This window comes from Equus przewalskii, chromosome 25 (assembly GCF_037783145.1).
Source record: "Equus przewalskii isolate Varuska chromosome 25, EquPr2, whole genome shotgun sequence".
NCBI classification, from domain to species: Eukaryota; Metazoa; Chordata; class Mammalia; order Perissodactyla; family Equidae; genus Equus; species Equus przewalskii.
In genome coordinates, this window is record NC_091855.1 from 13749889 (window position 1) to 13771425 (window position 21537).

The following is a 21537-nucleotide window of genomic DNA, read 5'->3' on the forward strand; positions in this document are numbered from 1 at the left end:
TGGCTAACATTCATTGCATTTAATGAGCTTGACAAACATCTACAGAACAAAGCAGAATTCAGCCATCTGAGAGGACTCTGTAGATAAGACAGATCCCATCCTTTTTTGTCAAAAGGATGAAGGAGAGGTACATGAACTAGACCATATAGCACATGGAGAATTTGGACAGATTAAGATGGGATTGGGTTCAGAGCTAGGCTTTTGGCAAAGAAAACAGCGTGAGCAAAGATGGAGCAGAGATGTGGGACATATTTAGGAGCCTTCTTTTGTTAGTTCCTTTTCTGAAGGTAAAGACTTTAGGTAGCTGCTTGATCCTGTGGAAGACACTCAGTCCAGATAACATACATCTTTTTTTTGTTTTGTTTTACTTTAAGGGTAGTTGTCTGTTTTTTAGTTTTACCTCCTACTCTTAAACTGGAGAGACAATAAAAGAGACACCAAAGTCTTTCAATTTTAGCGGTTGGTATCTCCATCCAGTTCAACTGAACAATGTTTTTAAATACCTAGTATAGATAAGATGATGATGAACAGGATAAAATTCCTGTCCTCAAAAAGTGCATACTCCGTTAAGAGAAATTTAACTTCAGAAATTTTAATTATTTGAGCAAACTGTGCTGTAATGTTCAATATATTAAACAATATAAGCAAACCAAGTCATGCATATTTTATATTCCCAGTGTGATTTAGAGCTACACTGTCCAATATGTTAACTATAGCCACATGTGGCTATTAAAATGAATGAAAATTAAATAAAATAAAAAATTTGGTTGCAGTAGTTACATTTCAAGTGCTCAGTGGCTGTTATACTAGAGAGCACAGATTCTGAACATTTCCATTATTGCAGAAAGCTCTGTTGGGCAGTGCTGCTCTAGAGGTATAGAACATATTTTAATTGTTTTGCTCAGGTGATTGGCTTAGTCATTCATCTCTTTAAAAAACCTTCATTAAATGCCTACCATGTGCCAGGTGTTGTGGTAGAGCCAGGGGATAAAGAGCAGTCCTAGTTCCTGCCCACATGGACCTTTCAATCTTGTGGAGGACAGAGATGAGTTAACAGATGAATAAAATAGTGCCACTTTAGGATGCCCCTATAGGGGAAGAAATCCAGGAGGCTGTGAACATATATAAGGAAAAGTATAGAGGCAAAACTCAAGGTTTACCTCTGGGGAAAGGTAAGTATTGGCTTGGTTAAGTTAGATGAGTAAAGGATGATCCAAGCAGTGTAAAACACTTGGCTGTAAAAGAACATGGCACATTTGAGGGAGGAAAAGATGTTCACTGTGACTGAGCCCAGATAATCTCTAAGGTCTCTTAATTCAGAGTCTTTCTTTTTATGATGTAGTTAAACTATTTAAAAAATAGGCTCTCTCCGTTTTTGAAACTGGAGGGAAAAAGGCCCCTGGTCCCTCATACTATTTGGGGAACTTCTTATATCTATCTTGTATCTGTAGATCCCATAGTTAGAGGAGCACAAGAAAAGATGAAAAGAAAAGAAATGGAGAAAAGAAGGAACAAAGAGATGAAAGTGGCCAGAAGAAGTCTCAGAGAAATAAAACAGGTAACATTTGATGGGGAATGACAGGACCATTTATAACGCTCACATTCCCTGTCTCTAATCAAAAGTTCAGATCAACCATTTCAAAAGTTCACGTCCCTAAATCGTCAGCTTGCTATCATAAAGTGTATTGTGATAATATTTTTGATAAGAGATTTAAAAATTGAATTTCTATCCTGATTCACTTCATTGGAAATCATAATAGAATTTTCTATGCTGTATTTTCATGAGTCTGTGCACTTATAGTATATGCAACCTGGAGGAAATTTAAATGCTATATTTCATTTCTAGAGGGCAACAAATAGTCACTGTAAAATTAAAACCTTAATTACATGAAGAGTCAGACATAGAGTGGGATCAGGACACAAAAGAATTGTATCTTTACTCAACTCTCACCAATTCCAGAGATTACTTTATGTATTATACAAAATACATTGCACATAATAAATCTCTCACATTTTATAAATATTTAGCTATTTTTGATTTATTTCTGCCCTACTGGCAGCCGTTATGTCTCTGTTCTACATTGTGAAAGTCTGTTTATATGTCTGTGTCGACATCATCTGCTCTAGGATGGAGGCTTCTGGAAGGCAGGGATCATGTCTGTTTATTTTGCATAATGCTTAGCATAGAGCTCTGCACATGAAGCTTTATTTTTATTTGATGATGATGATTTTCTATATGTATTTCTTTCCTGTCCTGTCTTCAGATTGGCTGAATCTTCTGATAACTATATTAATCCAGTAGAACAGAGAGAGGTGGAATTAACTTTTGAATGACTGGTCAGGCTGGGCAACAGAATGTCTCACACAGCTCTTTAAGGGCTTATGCCACCACAGAAGTACCCTCTTGCAATAAGAAGAAAAATACAGAGAAGCCACCCGTGATGGTTTTCATGAAGGAAAATTTGGTGTCTAGTTTTACCATCAAGTGCTTGTCAAATAAACTTGGGATGAAATCAAGACTGAATACAGTAAACAGCAAATTCAGATAAAAACTACAGTGAAAAAGGATTCCTCTTTATTTTCATCCCTATTCTTATTTGGGACAGGTTTCTGGAATAGTGGTGGGTGGTTGAACGTAAATTTGATGAAATGGAGCTGGAGCCAAGACAATAAGGTCTCAATACTTTTTGAAGACACTCCCACTCTTGTTTTAGTAAAAACAAATTTTACTAGTGTATCTTCCTTGAAAGTGTCCAACTATTGTAATTTGCATGACTAAATTATAAAACTGAGGATCCAAAGTCATTATGTGGACACAACTATTAAGTTTAGTTTTTTTTGTTAGAATGATCCAGTTAGTAAAGAGAAATTTCCTAGACTGATAAGGTAGCTTTTTAATATTTCTTTGAAAACCTTTCTTTCCCCCCCTTACCTTGCCTTTTCTGCCCTTTCTCTAGATTTATCATGAATTTTTCTATTATATTTCAAGGAACCTTCAGGGGTTACTTGCTATATCTTTTGTTGTAGTCAGTTTTTCATGTTACTTTTTTTTGTATTAACCTATTATAAGTGACATTTCTTGCATTATTTGATTTCTAGATTCTTTATTTTAAATTTTTTTCTGTAAGCTATTGAGGTTTAATATGTAAAATAGGAATCAACTGCCAATGTTATCAATCCTGAAATTTAGATGATCATTTTTGGACTTTCAGAATGTTTCTCTTTGATTCTCCTGGGTTCCTTTGGTCAAAACTTTTTTTGAAATTTATGTTAGCATTGAAAAATAAAGATAGCCTAGGGATAATTATGCTGATGTATCTCTAAGCATTATTAGATGATTAATGATTAATTTATAAAACAGTCAAAAGTTATAATGGTAGAATATATATATATTTTGACAAGTAAAACTTTTCATGATCAATTATATATTTGTCTATTCCTGCCAATAATAAGACTTTCTTTGTAAACATTATAGAAGTATACAAAGATAAAGTTAATAATCTAGATTAAGTGTATAAACGTACTGCTTGACGGAATCAAGTATTATTCATCTATTAGGCAGATGAAGAATCAAGTTCAGAGAAGTTAAATGGCTTATTCAAAGTCACACAGCTTAGTAGGAGCTGAGGCTCAATTAAGGATTGGTTTGATTCCACTTCACTTGATCTTTCCATGACATCATTTCATCTCTTCCTAAAAAATATTTCAAATCCTTTATGATTGTTTTCTATGAATCACATTTGTTTTCTTAACCTTCAGTGAAGGTTCTTGGGTTTTTTTCAGATCAATGTTTCAGAAGAAGCCTGTAGTTTTTATCTTTCGCTTTGGAAAACAGGTTTCTGTTCCGGGACCCTGTCCCAAGATTTTAGGAATTTGATAGCATCAAAGTGAGTATAGGTATATCAGTACCCACAATGCATCTAAGAGGAAATACATTTAAGAGAAATATATTTTCAGGAACACTGAATGGAGCCCCAACATATTAATCAACAATTTGCCAGACTCTGAGAAGATTTTGATAGAGAAATTATCTGAGGTCTATACTTGCTTAACCCCTGAAACAGAAGAACAAAACCAGTCAGGAAGAGAATAGGAGAGGTTTCACTCACCTCCGCTGTGTGTCTCTGGCATGTCTGCTGGTGATCAGAATGCCGGCACAGCTTGCTTTCCTATTTTTCAAAGACTACAACTACACATAGTTTGAAGAAGAATGTTGTTCTTGGAAAGTTATACATTTTGGATCATTGACATGAAGATGTTTAGTTGTTGGCTGGATACTTCAATTCTCTTAAAACTTATAGCTCTTCTATCAGAAGCAAACATCTTGGAAACAGCATATATACTCAAAAGATACTATCCTACCAATAACTTGCTTAGACAAATTATTTCACCTCTCCTGTTCTCAGTATTCTTTTCCAGAAATACAGTTTTTTTCCCTAATACATATACAGTATTTACATATATGTATATGTGTCTATCAATATCAGTGTGCAAGAAGTAGATATGTATATTGTGAAAAAATTTAGGAAATCTAGATAGGCAAAAAAGGAAAAAAAAATCACCGACTACAACAGAAAGCTATTAAAATTTTGATGTATAGTCTTTTGGGCTTTTATAGTACATGTATTTATACACATACATGTAAAATCACACAGAGTATACATATACAATTAATAAATGCATTTTTGAAAATGTATTCATATTGTTGAAAAATGAGGTTGTAGAGCTAAGGAAAGGAATTAAGTACTCGAACAACACCACTGAAGGTTAAGTGATATAGAACCAGTAAGGAATAGAACAGAGATGGCTGAAAGTTTAATGGTTTGGAGCAAAAGCTTGAAATAATCACAGTAAACACAGGGGTAAAAGACAGATGAAAGCAAATTGGTTAACAATGATAGATATGACACAAAGATGAGTCAAGAGAAGGGTTACTGGTGTCTATGAGGAAGAGGACCCAAATGGAGCTAAAAAAGTTTTTAGAGAATTGATACAGCAAAACTTCACTGAAATGAAAAACCAAATCTGCAGGTCAGAAAGACACATTTAACGCTTAAATAGGTAAAGAAGAATCAATATCAACTCATATCCTCATTGTTACTGAGGAAAGATTTCTTCAGTCATTCACACAAAAGCAGTCATTGACCTACAAGGTAGAAAATTAGGCTGGTCTCAGACTTCTTCACAACAAAGTGCAATATTAGAGGAGCAGTGTCAACAAAGTTCTAACAAAAGAACGTATGACCCAAGAATATTGAATCTAGCCAAGTGGGTTGAGAAATAAGGCAATGGGCATATAATCCTCAAATATGAAAGAACCCAGAGAAGACAGTAGGCCCCTCTTATCCTCAGGGATAATACCCCCAGTGGGTGCCTGAAACCATGGATAGTACCCATCTTAATGTATACTATGTTTTTTTCCATCCATACATACCCATGATAAAATTTAATTTATAAATTAGGCACAGTTATAGATTAACAACAATACTAATAAAATAGAACAATTCTAATAATATACTGTAGTGAAAGTTACTATAGATCTTAGCCACCTCAGTATATGATTTTTTTCTTTCTTGAGAACTTTCACCTTTTCACTTAAAGGAAGCGTTTTATGGCTTCTCTTTGGCATATTGGAGTTGCCAGCATCACTACTCTTGTGCTTTGGGTCCATTATTGAGTAAAATAAGGGTTACTTGAACACAAGCACTGAGATATCATGACAGTTGATCTGATAACTGAGTGGACTACTAAGTGACTAATGGATGGGATAGTGTATACAGCGTGGATACGCTGGACGAAGGGATGATTCACATCCTGGGTGGGATGGAGCAGGATGGCTTGAGATTTCACCAGCCTACTCAGAATGGCTTGCAGTTTAAAACTTATGAATTATTTATTTCTGGAATTTTCTATTTAATACTTTCGGACTGTGGTTGACTGAGGTTAACTGAAACTGTGGATAAGAGGGCACTACTGTATAGCATCTGTGAGATCTTTCTGACAAACCTGCTTGTTAAAATTTAGCCATCCAAGAGATGAATCAAAATAAAAACTGGTTGTGAATATTGAATATAAACTTAAGATTTAGAAACTATAGAAACTGTGGTGACAGAACAGAATGTAACTGTTAGACATCATGGCAAAGTAGAACAGAAATTGGGAGGTAGGTGGAAGGGAAGTGGAAATTATTAACTTCTTTATCTTTAAGAGCAAGAATTCAATCAATACTGTCTAAAATTTAAAATAGTTTTAAAGTAATATTAACTTACTTTTTATGGTTTTTTACCATTTTTCTTAAACTTAGAGGGATTTTTTACAATTGATTTTTTTGAGTGTAGAAGCATTTATCTAAGGTTTAAAATTTCTTCAGTTTCATTTTAACTTCTGTTAAATTCAGGTAAAATTAAAATTGGTATTTTTTATTTTTAAAAGTGTGTACACTCTTATCCCAGAAATAGTACATTGATTTCTGTTCATCCATCTCTCCATCTGTATATGTAAATAGCTGTCTGGAATGATATTCACTACATTTTAATACTGAATATTTCTCAGTGGTGAGATTTTGGATCATTTTGCATTTTCATGATATATTTTGTATTATTTGAATGTTGATAGTCAGAATGTTTTAGTGAAAGTAATACAATGAATTTATTACCCTGAAAAATAGATTTGTACTTACACACAGTTTTTTTTAATACACATTTTAGAATATCCTCGTTTCTTTTTAAATTTATTGTGACCTTTTTCTCTTACCATCATATTTAAGATTTTATTTTTCCTTTTTCTCCCCAAAGCCCCCTGGTACATAGTTGTATATTTTTAGTTGTGGGTCCTTCTAGTTGTGGCATGTGGGACGCCACCTCAGCAAGGCTTGACGAGTGGTGCCATGTCCGCGCCGAGGATCTGAACCGGTGAAACCCTGGGCCGCTGAAGCGGAGTGCGCCAACTTAATCACTTGGCCACGGGGTCGGCCCCACGTGCCATCATGTTTAATAACTGCATGGTATTTTATGGACATGTTGTATTTCTTCTTCCAATCCTGATCTCAGTTTCTTCACCTGTAATGACAGAGTTGGATCAGACTAGTAGTTTGCAATCTTTTTCTTTAAAGTATAGAACATTTACATCAAATAAAACAATTTATAACTCTTGGAACGTAGTTTCAAAGATGTATGGATTAGGTAATTTCTGAGGTTTATTCCATTTTACCACAAACACTAGTTTTTTTCCTTAGGAATATTTTTTTGAGTGACTGCTTTCCATGTGTTAAAAAAAAAATCAGGTAATAGTCATGATCTTAAGAGTTAGAGTTTAGAATTTTAAAGTGAAAAAGAGGGGCCTTTAAAAACCATCCAGTCTATTTCCCGAAGTTTTAGATATAAGGAAACCAAACTTAAGTCGCTTGGCTAACAATACATAGCCAACTGAAATGAATGAGACTTGAGCCCAGATCTTCTGACTTCCTAAACTATTCTTTGCTCTTCAGTACATGTAAATATATATGTTTTTAAATGATAGGCAGGAAAGATGTAATTTTATCATAACCTATTTCACATGTAGACTAACTTGTAAATGTCAGGAAATACACTTAATTTATAATGTATTTCTTTTCTTCCTCATAAAAAGAGATCAGCAGTGCAGGCATTATTGAACTCAAGTTCCAGGAGTTAGAAAGGAAAGTGAGTGGGATTCTGGCGAGGAAGAAAGCATTTACTTGTCAAAGATTTGGAATTTACTGTGGTTGCTGAGATTAAAATAAAACTAAAACTTGACTTGGCAGAGGATTAAAAACAAAGCAGCTCCAAAGTGTGTGCACATCATGGCGAAGATGCCATGATTTCCCTTCAGGCATCCAAGGGGGAGGGAAGGCTGTTTCTTTGTGTTGCTGGAGCTGATTGATTTAGTTATGATTTCAATATGCCTATGAGCAAACCCCAGAAAACATTGTACAACAACATTAACCAGAACAAATGGTGCTTTTTATCCTATATGCCCCCACCTTAAGGTTTTTCAAATAAAACAGCAGTTTTTTGTTTTTTATTTCTTTCAGATTGTTTAAACGGCTCTGATTATGTTTGACTATTGGGTGTGGCGGGTTTTAGAATCTTAAGTGGTAGTGCAGGTTCCTGAACAAGAAAGAGAATTAAAGGTGATGTGACTTGATTATTGGAATGTGTAGAATGTAAAGTTGTGAGAGGTATTATGGTCTGCCGCAGGCTGCTCTTAGTAATAGACCTTCTTGTTAAAAGTCCTATTATCATTGGAAATTTATTTTGGAAACTACTGAAGAAGACCTTTGACAGAAAAGTAAAACAAACCACTTTGTCTCATATTTCCTTTCCACATAGGCACTTTGAAGAGATATCTTAAATATTGTCAGTTCTCAATTTTCCTGGGATAGCTGAGCATTATCACCATCCTTGCAAACTTGAATTAAAGGCACATGATAATGAACTAGGTGCAGCACAGAGAAAGTTAGCAAACAAGATCCTTATCTGTTTGGAGCTTACTAAGAGTTGATATCCTAGCGTGTAGTTCAACAAATCCCAAACTCATTTTTCCACACACTCTCTAAACACCCCCCTGTATTCTCTGTGCTTTTTAATGGCCTCCCCATCCTCTCAGCTGGAAACCTCCCCTTCTTGAGTTCTTCTGTTCCCTGAGTCTCCACAACCAATCTTTCAACAAGTGCTGTCTCTTCTGTCTCCAAAATTGCTTTTGAATATGTTTGTTTCCTTTTCTCCATTCTCATAGCCATTGCCCTGTTCAGGCCTTTTTATCTTTCATTTCAATTCTTAGGAGAGCGGCTTATCTACTTTCAGGCTTTCCGTTTTCCCATCCATCCTCCATACTGCTGTCAAATATCTTTTTTTAAAGAGAGATCTAATCATATCATTGTCTGACTTAAAAATCTTTGATGGGACCCCATTGTGTTCCAGGGATAAAGTCTAAACTCCTTAGTTTGTCATGCAAGCGTTTCATAGTCTGGCCCCAATCTACTTATTCTCCCCTCATTTTCCACCACAATTTCCCTCCCACCCCCACTCTCTGTTGCCAAACACACATATTTACTCTTGTCCCAGCAGCTTCCTCATAGTTCCCTGAGCTTGATGTCTCCTTGTGCTTTTGATCATACTGTTCTTTGCCCCATACACACAGAATCCTCTTCCCTGACTGATAAACTACTGTATGGAGGAAATGAGGAAACCTAGATTTTACAAAGAATGCTGTTGACAAAATAAGCCAGGAGAATCATGCCATGTGCACAGAACCAAGCAATAAGTGCAACCATTAGAGCAGAGTTCAGATTAGTAGCTGCCTCCTGCTACTCCCTGCTGTGGCCATCTAGGAGGAAGGACTTGATTTCAGAAGGTATGGGAGCCAGAGCCGTGGTGAAACTGGTTTGTAACATTATTAAATGAATGCCTCCTTCCTATGAATACAAGTAGTCAGGAGCCAGCTTTTATTTTTATAGCTGGAGGATAGAGGAAAAGAGCCATAGTAGATTCCTGGTGTAGTAGTTAAGTTCAAGAGTTAAGAGAAAACCCATTACCCTCATCTACCTACTGCTTCCTACCTTTTTTCACTTTCCAAGGGAGTAAAGAATGGAACCACAGGACTAAGAGCCTTCACATTGAAGCATTGTTTAGTCAGCAGGATAGAGCCAGAGATGGTGAGTTTAAGGAGTAAACTGAATGAAAGAAAACAACAGCTTTTAGAGCTCATGAGGAAGCAGAGGCCTTTCTCATATCTGTGCCGAGGCATGCTGTACTCAACCTTTGCATATTCCTGATTAACTTTTGTCCTTTTGTACGCACACATCTGATTCTTTTTTAAAAATTATTTTTTTCGGGGCCAGCCCAGTGGTGCAGTGGTTAAATGTGCAGTGGTCCACTTCGGCGGCCCAGGGTTCGCCAGTTCGGATCCCAGCTGTGGACATGGCACCGTTTGGCAAGCCATGCTGTGGTGGGCGTCCCACGTATAAAGTAGGGGAAGATGGGCGTGGATGTTAGCTCAGGGCCAGTCTTCCTCAGCAAAAAGAGGGGGATTGGCAGATGTTAGCTCAGGGTTAATCTTCCTTGAAGAAGAAAAAAATTATTTTTTTCATGTAAGTAATATATTAATATATTCAAAACATTCAGAGCATCTGTGAAGACTACTTTGACATTCCCCTCACCACCATCATCCCCAATTCAAGTTACCTCCCCACCAACACTGGAAAAGGACGACTATTTTCAGTTTTGTGTCTGTCCTTCAGACCTTTTTCTATACCTTGACTTAGAGACAGGTGTATGGATAGATAAATAGGCTTATGAAAGACATATAGTATTGCTTTGTGTGTGTGTTTGTGTGTGCTTTCCCCACAAAAACGGTATCAAGCTTACTGCCTCTCATTTGACAAACTCACTTTTTGGATTCTACAACATATCTTCAAGATCTTTTCATATTGATACATACAGATGATTTATCTCATCTTTTTCAACTTCTACCACGTAGTATTATGTTGAGGGCTAGCTTGACTTTTCCCGCTTCTCTTGGTAGTTGCATATGGACAATTAAAAGGTAAAAGAAAAAAAAATACAGCAAGCAAGTATTGATTCTGATGCCAATTAAATAAGGAAGAAGCTTGCAATTGCTGGCTGGGGGAGGAATGTTTTCCTTAAAAATTAGACCAACTTAGAAACACTGTTGGACCCAGTTCAAAGGACATCGTTGACATTAACACCCTCTCCCCTCCCTTTCCCTTACCCCACCTCCCAATTACTGGCATTACTGGAAATTACATGTAACTAGGGCTCTTTGTGGTGTGTATACATCTGGTTTTCCCTTTTCCATATGCTTAAGTTCTCTCTCCTCAACTGCTTCTGTTTAGCACTTAATTAAAATTCTCAAATTAATTCAAGAAGCAAATTTGAAATCTGTACAATCAGGGGGTTAGGTGATCTTTTAGAGCTTTTACAGCTCTAGGATTCTTTTAAGTTATAGGCGTAATTTTATTTCAGAGAATGCATTCTGATAAACTGAAACTTTTCTGTGCTTGATTTAGGTTGTAGTTAATTGTGAATATACATAATTTAATAATATTGAAATAGATGAAACTTATGCTACTTGTCACTGTTCCTTGAAGAATATTTATAATGATCACTTAATGTTCAAAGTAAACCACTCAAAGGATTTCAGAGCTGTCAAGTATTATTGCCACTAAACTATAGGCTTAACTAGATTGGACTACTAATATCTGAATTTTTTTTTTTTTTTTACTATAGAAAGCTAAGTATAGGACTGAGTCAAAGTGAATGGGAGTTTCTGAGAAAGTACTTGTGAGATGTTAGTATGTATTATATGATTTTGAGTGTTTAAAGATTTAAGAGGTACCATCATATACCAGGAGCAGAGGGTTGGGAGTCAGGAATGGGGGAATCAGTCCCAGCCCATCACTGACTGTCTTTGTGACTGCAGGTCACTCCTTGCTCTTAAATTTTCCCGTCTGTAACATGTAGTGGATTATTTCTGACTCTTAACTTACTCAGGGATGTTTTGTGAAATAATAAAGATAACCATTGCCAATTATTTTGTGTCCCTTGGTAGAGATTCTGTATAGATTAATGGCAGCAGTACCGTAGTTACTGCATTAGTTAAGAAAGCTCTTGAAAGTGAGAGAAGTACCTAGAATAGGTCATCTAAAGTTTTTGTTTATTGTTTCTCTTAGGCCAGTGAAGAGCATTCTGTGTTAGGTAGAACAATGCTGAAAACTATTATAAAAGCAGAGGTTTGTGACATTGTTGGAGCCAATCCATGATGTTTATAGCTCTTTCCAACTGTAATGTTCTGAGTCATTTGTGCCTTTTACAAAAGTTAGTGACTCACCTTTTAGTTTTTTTTTTAACGTTTGTAATTTTCTGTTTGTTCGAATATTCTCCATGAGTTCTGTCATTTAGATAACCTTGGAATAGAAAGTCATATCTAAAATTTGCTGCTTTACTTGAATTCTAACCCTTTCTGTGGAGTTATTGTGTGAGGTTCTCTTTCTAAATTCTACTTTTCACCTTCTTGTGATTGGTTGCTTTTGTTATAAAAATACGTGAAAGACTCTTAATCTCCTTGAAAAATATCTGTTATTCTTTTGGTTGTTGCAAAACACCAGTAAACTTCCTTTTTAAAGAAAAAACAATTGTCGATAAAGGAGATATTTATTTGAAGGAAGAGTTTAAAGAAATGCATTCTTTTCTTATTGTACTTCTTTCTAAAGTGATGTCACCCCAGGGGGTGTAAGAATTCTTTCAAAGCTTAATGTCCAGCTGGTGAACCAAACTGACACTTGATTGCATAAAGTCCATGGTGTTTGCTGTGTGTTTTCTGCATCTGGAGACTATTCTGTTATGATGTGAAAAATTGAGATTATAATTTTTAAAGTATATATTCCACAATCAAAGTATTTTATAAACACATATGAATGTTGTTCAACGTATAACTATGCTGAAATGGAGTGGTCATGTTTATAACTTGGTAGGTAAGTGACTCTGGAATGCTTCAGACCCGTCTCAGCTGAGGCAAGACATTTTGAACTGATGTTGTAAGGAAGGGTCTGTTTCCCTATTCAACAGTTTCATATGGATTTAGAAAGATAGCTCGTGTTTGGTTAGTTCCAAATTTAAGTTTGTTATACTTCTTATGCCAGTAGAATATGTTTTCTTTCTATCTGCAGATTTAGTAGAGTTGCCCTTGGAATATGGCTTTCTAGGTTAAAAAAAGTTACTTTTTTGATTCCTCTTGAACTTTAGAATTCAAATCAGTGAAGTAACCGAGAAGGGCAATTAGACAGGATATGTATCCGTTGACATGCTTTACGTCTCTGTTGTTTTTCCTTTCTTTGCCTGCACATTTAAACTGAATTGCAGCTTTGTACTGAAGAATAAATTACTATTAAAATAAAGGCATCTGGGGGCCGGCCCAGTAGCCAAGTGGTAAAGTTTGTGTGCTCCACTTTGGTGGCCCAGGGTTTCACCAGTTGGAATCCTGGGTGCGGCCATGGCACTGCTCTTCAAGCCATGCTGAGGTGGCATCCCACATGCCACAACTAGAAGGACCCACAACTAAAAATACACAACTATGTACCAGGGGGCTTTGGGAGAAAAATAAAATCTTTAAAATAAAGGCAGCTTAATAGGATTCTAGAAAATTTGGAAAATGGAGAGGGGAATGAACTGTAGTAGATAGGCTTTGAGCTGGGTCTGGAAGAATACATAGTTACTGCTGTATCCCAGACTGCCCCTTGGACACTTTTGTTCTGTGTGACTGTTGTATGTTATATATTATATGCCTGTGTGGGTCATCCTGCCTTGGTGGAAGGAGCTGGATATTTATTCTCTACTTAGAATATAATCTTAACATGTGGACTTGAGTGAGTCACATCGCTCTGCCTTGCCTTAATTTCTCTATGTGTGAAATGATAATAACTATATAATTTGAGAGTTATTTAATTCAGTAGAGGCAAACCTTTTAAAGTTATAGGGATGACTCTCACTATCAATGGATTTAAGATAGAAGATAGCATTGTCACATTAGTGCTTTCTTCTACCTTTAAGAATGGAACCACATTTTGGGAGGGGGGCATAAAAATAATGATTAGGCACCCAAGATGGCTTGAGTGTCTTATGCATGTTCTAACTGGCAATAATCTTAATTGTCTTGTATTCAGCATCTGGTTTATACATGAGACCCCTATAATTAACCAGTAGTACTTCTCGGCCTTGTCTTTCAGGAAGATTTATAGTATAGCTAAGGTGATGTTAGCAGGTAGAAGACTGAATAGCTAGCTCTCTTAACTTAAAAAAATTTTGTCTCCCTGATACCAATATTGTTAAAATAAAATATGATTGTAAAAAATAGTTTTCCCTCTTCATTTGACGTGATTGATTACTATCTGAACAATCTAAGAAGCTTAAGCTTCTTGGGTGTGGTTCTAGAATTTTAGGAAAGCTGAGAAGAACCTAGATTTTAGAGGGGATGGTTTGTGATGTGTTCTGGAGTGTTATGCAAGGAAGAATTGTTAGGCCAGGTGCCTTTCATGTCTGTATCTGCCCGAGTGAAAAACCGTAGAGGCACGAGTTTGTCTCAGTAAAGTTTTCATATGTTCTCTTCCAGGGGAAAATGACTTTTTAATATATGCAAGAGTCCAAATACTTTATAGGTAATCAATATTAAAAAAAGGTGAGTTTGTTTTCTTATTGGTTATCAAGTTGATACACCCTTCTGTTGCTATGTTCTGCTTAAACCATAAATATGAGAGAAATCTGTTAAATCAGGATTTGTTGAAATGAAATCTGTTAATTACATTAGACCTCTTTGGTTTTATGTGGAACTGTTACCATGGCATGAATTGAGAGCTGATTGTGCAACCTACTCATTTGGAAAATTCTTTACCCTCAAATTTTGCTTCAAATCCATGACTTTAATGGAAAGGGCATGGTAAGAGGCAACAATAGATTTTTAAGCCTAACTCTTTCCCTTAAAAGTCCCTCGGTAATCAAATTGCCTTGTATTAATAGATCCCAACAAGGGTTTGGGATTGGTTAGTTTCAGGACATCTTATCTAAACACTCTTCTAGGGACAGGTCTATGTTGACTAGACCCATAGGAATCAAAATTATCAACATAGTGATGACAGTGTAATTAGCCACATCTATCGGCGGTGTATAATCAACCATATCTGTGACTGCTGAAAGGTCCACTGTGGTAAAAGTTCTGGCTCTACCCTTGACTCTCATTAATGACCCTAAGGATTTTGGTCTGAACTCTGTAAGTGGCCTTGACTGTAACCTGGAATCTACTCTGTACTTCTAGGTAAATAGTGTGCAAAGTTAGGAAACTAGATCAAAACAAAACTAACTTTACAGCTAGGATAAATTATGATAGAGTGAGAAATTGGCAGTGAGAAGTTTTAGTGACTAGGACCCTAAAAGAAGCTTAAATAAGTGCTTGTTGCTGCATTCAGGCTTTTTCTTTTTAAACTTTAGTCTAAACCGCTGAAGTAGATTTTATGTAAATTGTCCATGCTAAATATTTGTGTTGTATATTCCTATTCCTTTGTACTTCCCATTTGATGAAGTTTTCAAGCTGTGGTTTGCTGGAGGGGAAAAAAACCCCAAACCCAAACCGCATAGGACAAATTGAATTACAAACCTGGTGTGGTCTTTTAACTCAATTACATCTAATTTGTGTTATTTTAGTCATCCTGGGTGGCAGCTGTTCTGCGTGAATGCGCACAAACATTGTCAATGTAAGAATTTGTCCTGTAACTCCTTAAGATTGGTGGTAGCCTATTTCTATTTTAAGGGGCAAAGTTATAGATTAATTTGGTGTATCAGGACTATTTTAAAATTAAAAATTTAGTTCCTTAAGTTGACTTAAAATATTGAGCGTCTAATGTTTATTTTAAATGTTAATGTTTTTATAACTTCACTTCATTTTCCTATTTCTTATGCTTCTACTTAAGTTTCTCCTAAAAATAGCCTCTTAATTACTTAAATTCAGGCAATTTTCAATTTGAGGGCAGGGGAATATGGAATTTTAGATTTTGATATACCCAAATAAATATTTTGAAATTCTAACTCAAAATTTGGAATGATCTGAGAAGAAAGACATGAAAGAATGTGGATTCAGGATTGTTCAGTTCATTGTAATTGAGATGGAGGTTTCAGTTAGCATTGAGTTAGGACTGAGTGTGAATTTACAGTTGAATATACGGAAATGAAGACATTGATATCTAAGAGACCCATGCAAAAGCTGACACAGGAACCTCTTAGCTGAATGCTGTCTAACAATTGATACTAACTTGACCTTCGCTCATCTTTCTATCTTTAATTATTATTTTTATTTTACTTTCTGGAGAGTCATCTTTTGAGCAAATAGCCGGTTTGGTTCACTGAGTATTACTAACCTGGACAGGAAAAGAACACTTACATGTCTTCTTAGTATTAGAAGTGAAATATGCAGAATATAAATGCAGAAGAGAACAAACATAGTAGAAGGACCTCAACTAGTTTTCTAAGGTGGACAAATGGGACAATGCTAACTAGAGAATTACAGTGAAGAGATACTGTCCAACGGAGACAGGAATAGAAGAAAAATCTTAATTCCTCAAAAATGATCTATGATATATAAATATGTTTGCAAAGACATTGTCTTTCTACAACATTCAGTAATTTTCAACTGGCAACTGGACATCTGCTATGGATTAGGTATTGTTCTAGGTACTGAGACCTGAAAGATGAATAAGCAACAGGTCCCAACTTGAGAGGAACTTACATGTAGTAGGGATGGCAAACATGTAACAATGATTTATAGCACCCTGTGGTAGCTGATGTGACAGAGGTTTGAATAAATTCAATGCTTCTTATTTTGTTATAGGGTGAGTATAGGACTAAAGTTAGGATATTAGATCAAAACAGAAGTGTATTTTTATTTTATTTTTTTTATTTTGGAAGATTAGCCCTGAGCTAACATCCGCTGCCAATCCTCTTCTTTTTGCTGAGGAAGATTGGCCCTGAGCTAACATCCGTGCCCATCTTCCTCTGTTTTATATGTGGGGCACCTGCCACAGCACAGCTTGATAAGCAGTGCGTAGGTCTATGCCCAGGATCTGAACCAGCGAACCCGTGGGCCACTGAAGCAGAGCACATGAACTTCACCGCTAGACCACAGGCTGGCCCCCAGAAGCGTATTTTTTTTTAAATACTCGCTACTATATGTGAGACTTATACCTTTCACTAGCCATTTATCAGTTACTAGTTGACCCATAGACTTAGGAATATAAATTGTGTAAATTTGTGGTATCTGTCAGCTGCCTACACTACTTCCTTACCATTCTCTTCCTAAGGAAGAAAGTAACAATTTGATCACCATTTATTTTAAGTTTTTTTTTGTACATTATCTCATTTTAATTAGTTGTGAACTACTTATACCAAGTTCAATAACATTTTTTAAACTTTTACCATCCTATATTTCTCTTTTATATCTGACCCTCACTATCTACCTATCTACTACTAGGAACTCTTTTTCTCCTAGTTTTCAATGGCAGTGTATTTTTTGGTTCCCTTCCTGCCTGTCTAACCTTATATGGTGTCCCCCTTGCTGGCTTCACTTCTACATTAGTTATCTATGCTATAAAAAGTTACCCTGAAATTTAGTGGCTTAAAACAATGAACATTTATTATCTCTCAGTTTCTATGGGCCAGTAATACCATATCTGTCTTATTCACATGCACATGATAAACATTCAGACTTTCAATAAATGTTGTTGAATGCTTCATAAATGGATGCTATTATCCTAGTTGAGGTTTTCATCACTTCACACCTAAATGGCTCCACCAACTTCATTGCTGTTTTCCAATCTTTACCCCCACAGGGCTGTTAACCCACTCTTTCTAAAGTTATTCGCACTGCTGCTTCCCTGATCAGTAACCAATTGTGACTCTCATTGGCCTGATCTTTAAGTTTATGTTGGTTTTCTTGGCATTCAAAGTGTCACCTTCTTTCTTTCTTTCTTTTCTTTCATTCCTTCCTTCCACCCTTGCCAATCCTCCTCTTTTTGTTGAGGAAGACTGGCCCTGAGCTAACATCTACCCATCTTCCTCTAGTTTATCTGCGGGACGCCTACCATAGCATGGCTTGCCAAGCAGTGCCATGTCCGCACCCAGGATCCGAACCGGCGAACCCCGGGCCGTCGAGGCGGAATGTGTGAACTTAACCGCTGTGCCACTGGGCTGGCCCTGCATCACCCGCTTTATTCAGCTGTGTTTCTTAACAAACACTTGCTTTACTTAACCTAGTTATTTATACTTTATATAAACCAACGCCTGTCCTCATTCCTACTACTGTGTTCAGTTTTACCCTTTTCTTGCCTATATTCTGATTTATTTCCTTACCTGTAATGCTTACTCTCCTTTGTTTTTTCATATCTGATTCTCTTGTAGCTCAAATATCATTCTCTTTCTTCCACTTTTTTCATAAAGCCATTTTGGACTTTTTCTGGCCCACTCTAGTTTTTAAATCTTTAACTTCCTGTTATAGTAATGCTGAATACCAGTGTATTTCTTTATCTTTAGTTTGAGTTAATTTCCCATCCCAGCTAGAATTCCAGTTATCTGAGAGCTAAATCGTTTCACTTTCCATGCCTCTATTTACTGTGCTCTGTAAGTACATATTGGTTGACTGAAAATTAGAAAATTTGACTCAACTGTCAAAAATGCTCTTTTTGATGCTGCTAAATGAATTTTAACTCCAAGAGCCATAAAGACAGTTTGGAACTACATTTCATCATTTTCCTGAAGAATCATTGCTATATGAAATGATTAATTTAAAAAAATTTCCCATCACTGATCATCAGGGAAATGCAAATCAAAACTACACTAAGGTATCACCTTACACCCATTAGAATGGCAAAAATAACCAAAGTAACAAATGTTGGAGAGGTTGTGGAGAAAAAGGAACTCTCATACACTGCTAGTGGGAATGCAAACTTGTGCAGCCACTGTGGAAAACAGTATGGAGATTTCTCAAAAAATTAAAAATAGAAATACCATATGACCCACCCATCCCACTACTGGATATCTATCTAAAGAACTTGAAATCAGCAATTCCAAAAGTCCCATGCACCCCTATGTTCATTGCAGCATTATTTACAATAGCCAAGACGTGGAAGCAACCTAGGTGCTCATCAACTCATGGGTGGATAAAGAAGATATGGTGTATACACACACACACACACACACACACACACACACACACACACACACACACACAATGGAATACTACTCAGCCATAAAAAAGGATAAAATCATCCCATTCACAACAACATGGATGGACCGTGAGGGTATTATGTTAAGTGAAATAAGCCAGATAGAGAAAGACAATCTCTGTATGACTCCACTCATATGTGGAAGTTAAACATGTAGACAAAGAGAACAGATTAGTGATTACCAGGGGAAAGCCGGGGTGGGAGGCGAGTACAAAGGGTGAAGGGGTGCACCTACAGCACGACTGACAAACAATAATGTACAACTGAAATTTCACAAGGTTGTAAACTATCATAATCTCAATAAAAAGTAAAAAAAAAAAAAAAATCCCTCTGGCTAACTATCAAAACTGGCTTTTAGCCTTGAACTATCAAAGTGAAACTATCAGAATCACCTAGAGCAGAACAGGTATTAAGTAGCAAGCGATTCAAGGTCTCTGATCCCTAGCCTGCTCCACCTATGGGCTTGGCCAAGTCCTTTGGCTTAGATAAGTAGGACAAAGAATGTGCTTTTGTCTTCTCCCTCTTGAAAGTTTCATAGATTTGTTTCACAAACAAAGGGCAATAATTGAAATTTTGTGTCAGCATCTTCTCATTCACCTAGAAAAGTTAATGTCAAGTGATAATATTAACCAAAATATAGGTACACATACAGCCTGAAAATAATGTTGGGACTAACTGTGTTCCATAAAATTCTTGGTATACTTTGTACCAGCCCTGAGGAATGAGGTCTGAGAGCCAGTGGGAGGTAAAGCCCCAGTTCTTTTGGTAACATTAAGTTTAGTTCTGTGCTTTTGCTAAGATAGAATTCTATTCACATTATTAGTTTTTACCAATATTCCTTTGTATCCTGTTATTTTTTATTCTCCCTCTTTCTCTACCTTTCTGTTCCTCTTCCTTATTTCCTCCTAAAGCCATAAATAGCATGTTTGGTCATGGCTAGAATATAAGAGGAACATTCAAATTTTTATTATAGCCAACTCAAATTCTTTTTAGGTTTTTATTTTAGGATTGATTTATAATATCAAGTCTGTGATTTAGGTTACTAGTTGCACATTAATAAGCCATCCCTGTGGCTAAATTACTGGTGTTTATATAAAAATGTTTTTTTTCCCCTTGTTATTTGTTCATGTAGGTGTTTCAGCCAAGGTTCCTGTCTGTAGCACTGGAATATTTGAATTAGAGAAATTAAGGAAGTTGAAAAGGTTTAAGCTCTTGATTCTTGCCGTTTATCCTTATAGCTAATGACTTTTGGATATGTTTCCTGGAGAAGATAAAGAATATCAGTTGTGAACTTACCTGGTTACTGCCCAGATCACCTCAGTTCATACATCCTGCCTCTGCATTCCCTCCTCTAGATCCCCTGCGCCTGGAAGGGCTTCCTCATGAAGACGAGGCCCGTGGCAATAGCTCTGACTGTTAACGTCTTTTAGCTTTCTTCTTTACTCCTCCCGTACTTTTCCCTCTATACTCCTCTTCCCTACCCAGTGGGGAACCTTCAGCTGTGTTTAAAGGTAAAAGAGGTAAAGAAGTGGGAGAGGAGAGAGAGTGAGGGAGAGGCAGAGACAGACATGAAAAAAGTCAGGAAGAAGTATGAGTGTAGTCCTGAGTGGACTCCACTGCTTTTTCTAACTGCTGCCTTATTCTGTCTTGTCCCTGTTGCCACCACTTTAATATTTCTAAAAAGAGCTTAAGGGCTGGCCCCATGGCCGATTGGTTAAGTTCACATGCTCTGCTGCGATGGCCCAGGGTTTCACCAGTTGGAATCCTGGGTGCGGCCATGGCACTGCTCATCAAGCCATGCTGAGGCGGCATCCCACATGTCACAACTAGAAGGACCCACAACTGAAAACATACAACATGTACCGGGGGGCTTTGGGGAGAAAAAGGAAAAATAAAATCTTTAAAAAGAGCTTAAAGTAAAATTAAACAAATTCGTTTGAATTTTAGTCCTCAATACTCAAATAAAAGTACTTTTCTAAAAATCTCCAGTGATGTCCTCAAGATCAAATCTCATGATTTTTCCTTAGTCTCTATCTTCCTTGATCACTCTGCTGCATTTTATACAAATTTGAACATTCCCTTCTTGAAAAAAGGAAAAGGCTTATTGAATACAACGTTGCCACATGAAATCTTGTGTAATCAGCCTCATTTGAAAGTGCACATTTCATTTGATGGTATTTGCAAATTGTCTCCCCCCCCCCGCCAAACTTACAGTATAAAAATGCTTCCATATGCTAAAAGCTAGTCTACTCATTTTGCTGAAGGAGAAAAAAAGAAAAATATACTTTACTGACTTGTTGTCTTATAAACATGCAGCTGCAGTGCGGGCAGATTTGGCAGTGGCAGCCCTTCAGAATTCACTGTAAACAACTCTGCAGCCCTGAGGCCTCACTACTGTTCACGATGAGTGTGGAGAGTCGTTTTTGCCCCACAAAAGTAAATTGTTGAAAATGTAATTGTGATTTGTATATGGTTCTAAAATATTTAAATACAGTTAAAACATAGTGTTAAACTCTGATTTCTAACAGACGTGAACATTTTAAATAACTAAATGCTTTTGCTTTCAGATTCTTTAGGTATCTCAAGGCATTTATTTCAGTAGCCACTACTCTGGTCTGGGCCCCCGACCCCTTATGCCTGAATTATAGCGATGGTCTCTTCCCTGGTCTCCCTAACATTAGTCATTCTCCCTTTTAACCTCCTACCTGGTGCTATGGGACAATCTTTCCTAAATAACA

The 21537-nt window shown here is 36.6% G+C and overlaps 1 protein-coding gene and 1 long non-coding RNA gene across 17 annotated transcripts in view; both read left to right on the forward strand.

The window, feature by feature from the left end:
* The window catches only part of RAD51B (RAD51 paralog B), a 672513-nt gene that overhangs the window by 106943 nt on the left and 544033 nt on the right, over positions 1-21537 (forward strand). The window lies entirely within an intron of this gene.
* On the forward strand, positions 1450-21255 carry LOC139079385 (uncharacterized). The gene is made up of 3 exons (XR_011532989.1): positions 1450-1558; positions 14146-14211; positions 21116-21255. It is a non-coding gene; the product is annotated as an uncharacterized lncRNA (long non-coding RNA).